At 39.2% G+C, this 10,171-nt stretch overlaps 1 pseudogene; it reads left to right on the top strand.

The window, feature by feature from the left end:
- On the top strand, window positions 8,044-9,956 carry LOC107647295 (annotated as a pseudogene).

Here is a 10,171-nt window from a genome sequence, read left to right as displayed (position 1 = left end):
TTTAATTAGATATAGTACATCAAAATTAAATTCTTATTATATTGTTTAAATTTTAATTTTAGTATATTTTTATCAAAAATACTACTCGTAATCAATCACCAATCACTAATGTATTTGTGTATAAATACATGTATATGTAGTTTAATTTATTTTTAATGTGTATTTATATTCCAATATATATTGGTTGTTGTTTAATTAGATATAGTACATCAAAATTAAATTCTTATTATATTGTTTAAATTTTAATTTTAGTATATTTTTATCAAAAATACTACTCGTACACCAAAATCAATCACTAATGTATTTGTGTATAAATACATGTATATGTAGTTTAATTTATTTTTAATGTGTATTTATATTCCAATATATATTTTATATTGGTTGTTGACTTTAATGGTTGATCTTAGTATAAACGTAACATAGTTGATACTTTTATATATATTTTTTTTCAAAGTTACGAGCGAGACTTGAATCCGCGACCTTTAGGTGAATATGGGAAGATTATGCCATTTGAATTATAACTAATTGGTTTTTTATATATTTATTTAATTATTATTGAATCAAACAATTTAACTAATGATCCACCAATTGAATCATTAATCCAGTGACACAGTAACTTTGCTCGTCGATTGCTGGCTCGAGCTAAAAGGAGGAAAAAAAAAGAAAACAAATTTCATGAGATAAACCGATAAAGGATAAGGATTTTTTAAATAAATAAAATAAATATATTAATTGCCAAAATATGCATTTACTAGAGTTTTTACTGAAAAACATCACATCACTTATCTCGTTTACAGTGTAAATAATATAAACAAGATACGTTAAGACAAATTTTCAATGACTATAAAAGGATGTGCAACCCTTGGTATCCTCCAAAAATATTTCACTACTTCTTTGCTATCTATTCCTTCTGAAAATAAGCCAAAATATCTAGTAGTAATAGTTTCTTGGTTGTAAGTGTGTATCACAATTGTCATATGAAAAATAGTGATAATGGGGTAACATTTGAGTGTGAGAATCCCATTCTCTTACGTATCCGGCCAGCACTGATGGAAAATGGAGTTTTTCGGTTCCATCTATATTGGCTCATTGGAGACGAGCATGTGCGCCTGATATTTGACATTCATAGAACAATCATGGCGGAGCAAGTGATGGAGCTTTCTGCAGAGGTTGGCAACGTCGGTGGCAGTAAATCTGGGTCGTCAGACTTCATCCAGGATGACCCACCTCTCGCACCACCACCAATTCATGTTGCCAGTCCAGTGGAAGACATGGAGGTCAACGGTGATGAGTCGGACGAGGAGTATATTGCGGATCGCAACGAGAGTCGTTCCTCTGAGGATGATGATGACGAAGAGTTTGTACCGGAGACCTCGATTGAACCAGACAGTAGGTATCTTTTGCCTCCCCCGCGTCCAATTTCGGCCTTGTCATCTGTACCCAGTCACTATGGTATGTTGGATCTAGATGCGATGCATGAGTAGAACCCATTTTCCAACACGGGTGAGGTGGATTACAACTTGGATGATAGTGTGGAGTTTAGGGTTTGCCACAGATTCAAAAGCAGAGATGCAGTAATGCATGGTGTTAAGAATTATAGCATTCGCAAAAGTGCTAAATACCGCATGTGAATCTGTCACTCAGGGGGACACTACTTAGGGAACCACTATTATATCCAAGAAACCAGCAGAGAGGTGCACCCAGCGATGTCTGTGGTGGAGCAGTGGACCGCTGAGCATAGTGAGTGGTATGTCCATGCCAGCACCGCAGATCCCTATGACCGACTACAGCACCTCGCAAATTCATCCAGTAGTGGGAGCCACCGGAGATGAACCTGATTGTTGGATTTATCGGTCATCAGGTTACCTTCGATCATCAACAGTATGTAGCACTTCGCATACTGTCGAAGGGTGTCTGGGTCATCAGCATCGGGGGGCATCTGTTGAACTCGATCTCAAAGCCATATCAGCTTTAAGGAGAAGGACTCCTTCCTCTGTCCTTCCTATTGCTGGACTGCTAGAGGCCTGGCACCGAGTAGCCTCTCAACCAACTCCTAGTCCCCGGTACCATACCACGTGTGAAAGTCCCAAAAGAAACCACCAATGGTCTTTCCATTGGCGCATAGCTCGAAGTGGTATGCGACGTCCTATAGGGTGATCGTACACTCACCCCTGTGGAAGGTGTGGATCTCTGGCTACCAACACTCGACGAATACCATGATCAAGGAGTTGTCAAGCACAAAATCCCTGAGCGGCAGCACATCGTCAAATCTTGCCTTCCTCAGATACGGGACAATAGCGTCCAACGGTGGGAGTGTGTGATTCACCCTCCTCGGAAGAAGTAGGCGAAGCCTGTAATAAACAATAAGAATAGTGGATCAAGAATTAATTTGGCTTATAAGTAAACCATTCAACCAAACAAGTATAAACACTTAAATTATGGATTTATTTGCATCAATTAGTTTACTTGAATAATGAAAATGTCTAAAAAAATAATTAGCTTTAACGTCTGTATAGTATAATACACATGAAAATTTCTCCTAAGATAACTAATGACTACACTAATAAACATCTATTTTAATTAATTTAAATAAATTTATTTAGAGACATAGTGAATAACGAAATTCATTTTGCAACTCCTATATATGGCAGATTAAGTGAACACATTTACTTACTAATCGATAAGTACATCTGTGTAGATTATTTAGTTTAAGTGACAACAAAACTCCACAACAAACAACTTACTTAGACATTTAGTATAGAGACATAAAACTTTTGCTATGTCATTAGGTTTATTACAAATTTTTACTCCCCTAAATTAGTAACTACATTAATAAACATATGCTTAACAATAACATAGCATACTAGCTGATGACTTGCATCATCTACCTCTTTCTCTCATAAAAAAGGACCATAGAAGTGATTATTTCTCATTTATTTGATGCAATTACATGAACTATATGATGAATTTATGGGACATTGCTTTGAAATGAGTCTTGCTTGAATTTCAGGTGAAAAGAGCAACAAAAGAGGAAGAAAGCAAGAAAAAGGAGTTGGGCGTGTGTACTGGACATGCCACTTGGTGCAAATGCCACTATTTGTACTGGGCATGGCACACCAGCTATTGGGCATGGCACGCCAGCTATTATTCCCAAGGAGCAAAGTGGAAGAGCTTCTATGGGCATGGCACGCCAGAGTAGGGCATGGCACGCCAGTTAACATTTTCCAGAAAGAGCCCATGAAGGATTACTATGGGCGTGGCACGCCATTGATGGGCATGACACACCAGTTAATCTTCCAGAGGAGACTCCATGAAGAGCTACAATGGGCGTGGCACGCCAAGGCCAGGCGTGGCACACCAACTACAATTTCCAGAAAGGAGGTTTTGATGAATTACAATGGGCATGGCACGCCAAGGCTAGGCATGGCACACCGGTTATCTTTTTCAGAGAAGGAACTCCAAGCTTTACTATAGGCGTGGCACGCCACTGCTGGGTGTGGCACGCCAGGCATTCTGGCCAGGAAGGGATCTTTGAAGACTTGCAAGGGGCGTGGCATGCCAAACTGGGCGTGGCATGCCAACCTTATCCTCCACAATGGGTGTGGCACACCAGTTCAACTAAACAGAGGAGAATGGAAGAAGCAACACTATGGGTGTGCCACTTGAGTCCTGGGCGTGGCACGCCAAGCTTGAGTATCCATACCAACTTCAATGGGCATGCCACTTAGTACTTTGGGCGTGGCACGCCTAGCTTGAGAGTTCAATCATCAACAAAGGCATGCCACTTGAACCCAAGGCGTGGCACGCCAGTTTATCTAACCAGAAAGGGTGCATGAAGCTCCAACAAGGGCGTTGCATGCTAGTTCAAACTTTCAGAGAAGAAGGGACAAGGCTTCATCGAAGGCGTGCCACTTGAGACTTTAGGCGTGGCATGCCAAGTCAAAGTGTCAATGGGCGTGCTACTTGGTATTTGGGGCGTGGCACGCCAACCTTATTCGTATCATGGGCGTGCCACTTGAGTCTTGGGCGTGGCACGCCAGTTTACTGGACCAGAGAGGACTGATCATGCACTATAAGGGGTGTGCCACGCCAGACCTGGGCATGGCACGTTGGTTCAACCCACCAGAGAAGAATGTGCATGTGCCAACAAAGAGCGTGGCACGCCAGACACAGGCGTGGCACGCCAGTTCAACATTTCAACGAAGAGGATGAAGACCTTATTGAAGGCGTGGCACGCCAGACCTGGGCGCGGCACACCAGTACAAGTGACCAGAGAGGAAGATTGACGAGCTTAATTAGGGCGTGGCACACCACTATAGGGCATGGCACGCCAGTTCAATAGACCAGAAGAGAAGAATGAGGACTTTGCTGAAGGCGTGGCACGCTAGTTCCGGGTGTGCCACGCTAGTTCAATTTACCAGAGAGGAAGAAGGAAGACATCACTGTGGGCGTGCCACTTGAGTTATGGGCGTGGCACGCCAAGCCAGCTGGACAAAGGGGGCGTGCCACTCACACGCCGCTCACACGCCAGGCACATGTTTCAATTTAATAATTTTTCTCTTTAATTTTCAATTGTAATTTTCTTTTCTTTTTGTAATTTTCATTTCTAGTAATAGGAGTAGTATAAATACCCCTTAAGAGGACTAAAAAGTTGGTTAGTTAGTTAGTTTGGAACTTTTACACTTACTTCACTTCATCTTCTTCCATCTCTTATACTTTTCTCTAAGCTATAAGTAGCTAAACTCCCTCTCATTGGGAGAGAGAGCTCTGTTGTACTTGATGGATTAATGATAGTGATTTCTTCTTCTCTTCATCTCTCTTTGATTTGCTAGAAGGAATTTTGTTCTTCAAGTTTAGCATTCAATCATCTTGGAAAAGAGGTTGAATGCAAATTGGGTTTCATGGGAACTTTGAAAAAGGAAACATGAAACCATGCTTGGAATATCTTCTCACACTTGAGTAGATCTGGGTTTTGGGATTGGATATGGTGACATAAAATCTACCCACTACTTGGATCTGTGAGGATGTGTGGTATAATCAGGGACTAAGTTTATCTCTCTTCATGAGCAATTAGACCAAAGAATTGGCTGATTACCAAGATTTGAGAGATTGAATCACCAAGGAATTGGGGTTCAATCAATCATAATTGCCAAGAGGTCAATGAGTTGTATGATTGAAGATGAGATGATCTAGATTTGATCCAAAGAGAGCAACATCTCCTAATCCCAATGAATTTCCCCTATTCTTATCTTCCCTATTCTTTATAGCTTTCTTTAATTTCTGCTATCAACCCACTCCCCATTTACAATTCAGTCTTTTATGTTTCATTACTTTACATTCTTGTCATTTACATTCCTGCACTTTATTGCTTTCTTTTATCTTTAAGTCATTTACAATTCTGCTGTTTAGAATTCTGCACTCACAATTATTCTTGATTAGCTTGACTAAATCACCCAGTAACTAAAATTGTTCAATTAATCAATCTCTGTGGGATTCGACCTCACTCATAGTGAGTTATTACTTGACGACGAGTTGGTACACTTGCCAAAGACGGATTCATTGTAGTGATATAGTGAATTTCCAGTCATCACTAGCATTTAAACCTAACATCATATTCCGTGCATTTAAACAAATTCTAACCTATGTTAATAACCTTAATTAATAACTAAATCAATAACATCCAATTTAACGTGTACCTAACATTATATCTTAACATTTAAACCGATCTTCACATGTACTGCATACTACCTACGTAAAACTACCCTACTTAGGGAGCAACATCTATGCAAAAACATAACCATAAAAGAGAAAACAATACTAACCTCAAAGTCCTCTGCGCCTGCAATGTGCCAAGTCATGTTGAGTCTGTTAATGTCTCCATCATGGTTATTAGCACATGCCATATTCTTCGAGTAACTCAAAAATATGATTAAAAAGGATTAAAGGTGGGAGAAAACAACAACAACAACAACAAAGCCTTGTCCTACTAGGTGGAGTCAGCTACATAAATAAATAAAAAATCAAAGGATAAAAAGTGATGCTGTGGACGAGATACATATAGGCCTCCACTCCACTTATCTCGTTTATAGTGTAAATGAAATAAGTTAACACGTATCTCGTTTACACTGTAAACGAGATAAGTCCGTTACACAATACATGTATAAACGTGATACGACCACGTCTTCTCTAGCAATATCTTGTTTATAGTGTAAACGAGATACGTGTTAACTTATTTCGTTTATACTATAAACGAGATAAGTGATGTGATGCTTTTTGGTAAAAATAGTGGTAAATACATATTTTGGTAATTAATATGTTTATTTTATTTATTTAAAAAAGAATCCTAAGGATAATCCAAGCCGAAAATTGAAAAACAGAGGCAGGGGATTCTGAACTTCGATAATCTACTCTCCATATATCCCATTTTTTCCCATCAAGCCACTAAGTGGAAGAATCATCCTCACACACTCAAGTCTCACACAACGTCCACCATTCACAACGCCTCAAGCTCCTGCTCCGCCGTTCGCGATTAAATGCGCTTAGAGCTCCGTGGTTTGCGTTTCACCGCGCCTCGAGCTTCGCCGTCCACGATTCACTGCGCTTCAAGCTCCACGGTCTCTTGGTCTCATGAGTTCTGCCACCGTCGAGTCTCTCCGTCTCTAGCATTGTCACCTTCATCTTGCCAACTTTGCAGCTGACCCGTCGTCCTCTTCTTCGAGCTCTATTTTTTCGACGTCCTCTTTTCCAGCCCTCCCATTCGAGGTACCATTTTCTGCTTTCACATGCTTTGTTTTTTTTCCCCAGTGAGCTCTAATAATAGTTCTTCGGACAGTGCTGATATTTGTTCCTTCCGGCAATTATTAATTTAGATTTTTTTGTTCCCTTGTTTAATTTAATTTCAGTGTCGATAGAAGTTAAAAGCATAAAATTTTGTTCCAATTTGAAAGTTCAACAATGTTATGAATGACTATGCTATGTTCTATGTCATTAGATTTATGTTTTTATTGAGACTTATGTTATTATTGATGGATAGAATTGTTATGTATGCTAGATTATTGATGGGATTGTTATAAATTTATGTTTTCCTTTTTGAGGTGCAGTATTTGAATATTTTGTTTGCATGTGCTTTTAAATTTATGTTTTCAATCTAATGGTTCTTACTTCAGCAGATTCAGTAACGTTATATTATGTATTACATTCCTCTACTGCGTTGTGATGTACCTACTGACATTTAGACAGTGCATATTCTTTGGTTTTGTTGTTCCTTTTTCTTTCCTTTTATTTCCAAACACCAAAAGAATATATTACATATTACATATTACATATTCAGATTGATTTAGTTTCTCATACTTTGGATATCGTAGTTAGATTTTTGGTAAGTTATCCTTGTTAAAGTTTCTGACATAATCTTTGAAGTTCAGTGTTTTCTTGCCATTCATGGTTTCTGAAAGAAAAACAAATAAGTAATGGAAGAAAAGGAAGGTACTGCATTGTTGTTTTGGGCCATTACAGTGACTTTGTTCTATTTTAATCATGCTTGCTTGGCCCAAATAAAAAAATAAATAAATAACAAGGGGCATGTACTGTCTTATTTTTAGTTTAAGACACATATTTACTAATAACTTGGGGTGGGAGAATTTGATAATAAAAACTAATGAGGGCTTCAGACACATAGAGGGAGGAAGAGGGAGAGAGGAACGACAGCTCCATGATTCATTCATGTAGAACTATCGGTGACACACCAACAGCATCCTCATGTTCAAAATCAGAGACAATCTTTTATGTATACCGAATATATGTTGTGACTGTTTGTATGATAATGAAGTAATTATGTGTGATAATGGTGATGCTTGGGTAAATGAAAAATTTATGATGCATAAAAAATAGGTTTTAACTTATAAGAAAGAAGGGATGGTTTGGGTTCTTTTTCTCAAAAATATTTTACCCTTTTGATGAATGAATCACTTCTTTTTATAGCTAACGTTTACATCAATGATGCCAGCTTTGATGCCATCTAGGTTTTTTCTTCTTGTTGGAGAGTCATTTCCCATTAGAAGAGCATTGGCTACTCATAAAAATGCTTCTTCTTTGTTGCACATAAGTATTCATTGTATGAGCCAAGTGGAACCACCCAATCATGGTTCCTTAACCCTCTCAAGTGTTAGTTTTCAAAGTGAGGTTGATAAACCAATTAACAAAGGTGGCAAGTCTAGCAGTAAGGTAAAGCCATTGTTGGGTTCATCCCCTGGGTCCCTTAAGAGCAAAGGCATAGGGAAACATATTGGTTCCAGTAAGAAGAAGAAAGCGTTTGGGATTGTTGAGCGGAAGAAACAACAAATCAACGCTGCTCCATTTGCAGTAAAATCATTCACTGAACTTGGGTTGCCCCTTGTTCTGATTGAGAGACTGGAGAAAGAGGGGATCAGTGTTCCAACTGAAGTTCAGTCTGCAGCTGTTCCTACCATTCTGCAGAACCATGATGTCATAATTCAGTCTTACACGGGTTCGGGGAAGACATTGGCTTATCTTCTTCCTATACTATCATCTATTGTTCCACTGATGAACAAAGTTTCCAAGAGTTCCAGTGATGGTGATTCTGGTGGGAAAATAGGAATAGAAGCAGTGGTTGTTGCTCTCTCAAGGGAGCTAGGGATGCAGATAGTGAGGGAGTTTAAGAAGATACTAGGAGTGGAGAACAAGAAAGTGGTTCAATAGCTTGTAGGAGGTGCAAACCAAACCAGGCAGGAAGAAGCTCTCAAGAAGAATAAACCTGCCATTGTTGTTGGCACACCTGGTAGGATAGCGGAACTTAGTGCAGCAGGGAAGCTTTGGACACATGGCTGTCGTTATTTGGTATTGGATGAAGTTGATGAGCTCTTGTCATTCAATTTTCGGGAGGACATGCACCAGATATTGGAGCATGTAGGCAGGAGATCATGTGCAGACCAGATCCAAATGTTAAAAGGACTGGGCGTCAATTAATTATGGTGTCTGCAACTCTGCCGTTTTCTGTTGTAAGAGCAGCGAGAAGCTGGGGATGTGATCCACTTCTTGTCCAAGCTAAGTAAGTTATCCCGCTTGATACTGTTTCGCCTTCGAGCCATATCAATTTGTCAAGGCCTTTAGTCGGTTCTACTCCAGACCCAACTAAGCCATCTCAGGCATCAGTAAAGAGTTTGCCTCTGGCTTTGAAACACTATTACTGTGTAGCGAGGTTATAGCACAAGGTCGATACCATGAGAAAGTGTATTCATGCCCTGGATGCAAAAGTTGTAATAGCTTTCTAGAACAACACTAAGCAACTAAAGGATGTCGTCTTCAAGCTGGAGGCCTGTAGAATGAAAGCGACAGAGTTGCATGGGGATCTTGGGAAGCTTACTAGGTCATCAAGTTTGAAGAAATTCAAGAATGGCGAGGTGAGAGTTCTTGTGACAAATGAATTATCAGCTAGAGGTTTGGATGTGGCAGAATGTGATCTCATGGTTAATTTGGACTTACCTACGGATTCAACTCACTATGCACACCGAGCAGGCCGAATTGGTCGGCTTGGTAGGGATGGTACAGTGCTAACCATATGTGAAGAGTACGAAGTTTTTATTGTGAAGAAAATGGAGAAGCAGCTTGGAGTAACTATGGCGTTCTGCAATTTTGTTGAGGGAAAGATGCTTGTCAAGCAAGAAGAGAAAGCACTCAGCACTTCAAGAAAATGAGGTTTAGTTGAGGTTTACAAAGCTATACTCTAGGTTTTAGCTCTTGCATGTTTTCAAGAATAGACAACTTCTACTTGCAAGTGCATACTCTAAAACAAAAACTCACCTTATAATTTATGTTGTAAGTCAAGCATGTCATCAACTATAGTTGACAGAGTCCCCTTCATTAGCATCTTTCTTTTTCCTCATATCTGATTGTTGTTATCAAGTTCTTATAATGTTTTAAATCTGAATTCAGTTTTTCTTTCTCTTTTTCTCAACTTATTATCACTTTCTGTGACGTCCAAGTAATTCAGTATGAAATTTGCTGCTGCAGAAGTTTCTGGTTTAGAACTTGGAGAATAGGATATTCATTTTTGAACCTCTATGTTTCTCCATTTAAAAAAAAAGTTGAATTTCCATGGTAGTATACAACTTTGCGCAATGTTTAACTAGAAAATTTTCACTTGGTAAAGTTTCCT

This window comes from Arachis ipaensis, chromosome B06 (assembly GCF_000816755.2).
Source record: "Arachis ipaensis cultivar K30076 chromosome B06, Araip1.1, whole genome shotgun sequence".
Taxonomy (NCBI): domain Eukaryota; kingdom Viridiplantae; phylum Streptophyta; class Magnoliopsida; order Fabales; family Fabaceae; genus Arachis; species Arachis ipaensis.
The sequence above is the reverse complement of the archived record's forward strand: the minus strand, read 5'-3'. Positions and strand labels throughout refer to the sequence as shown.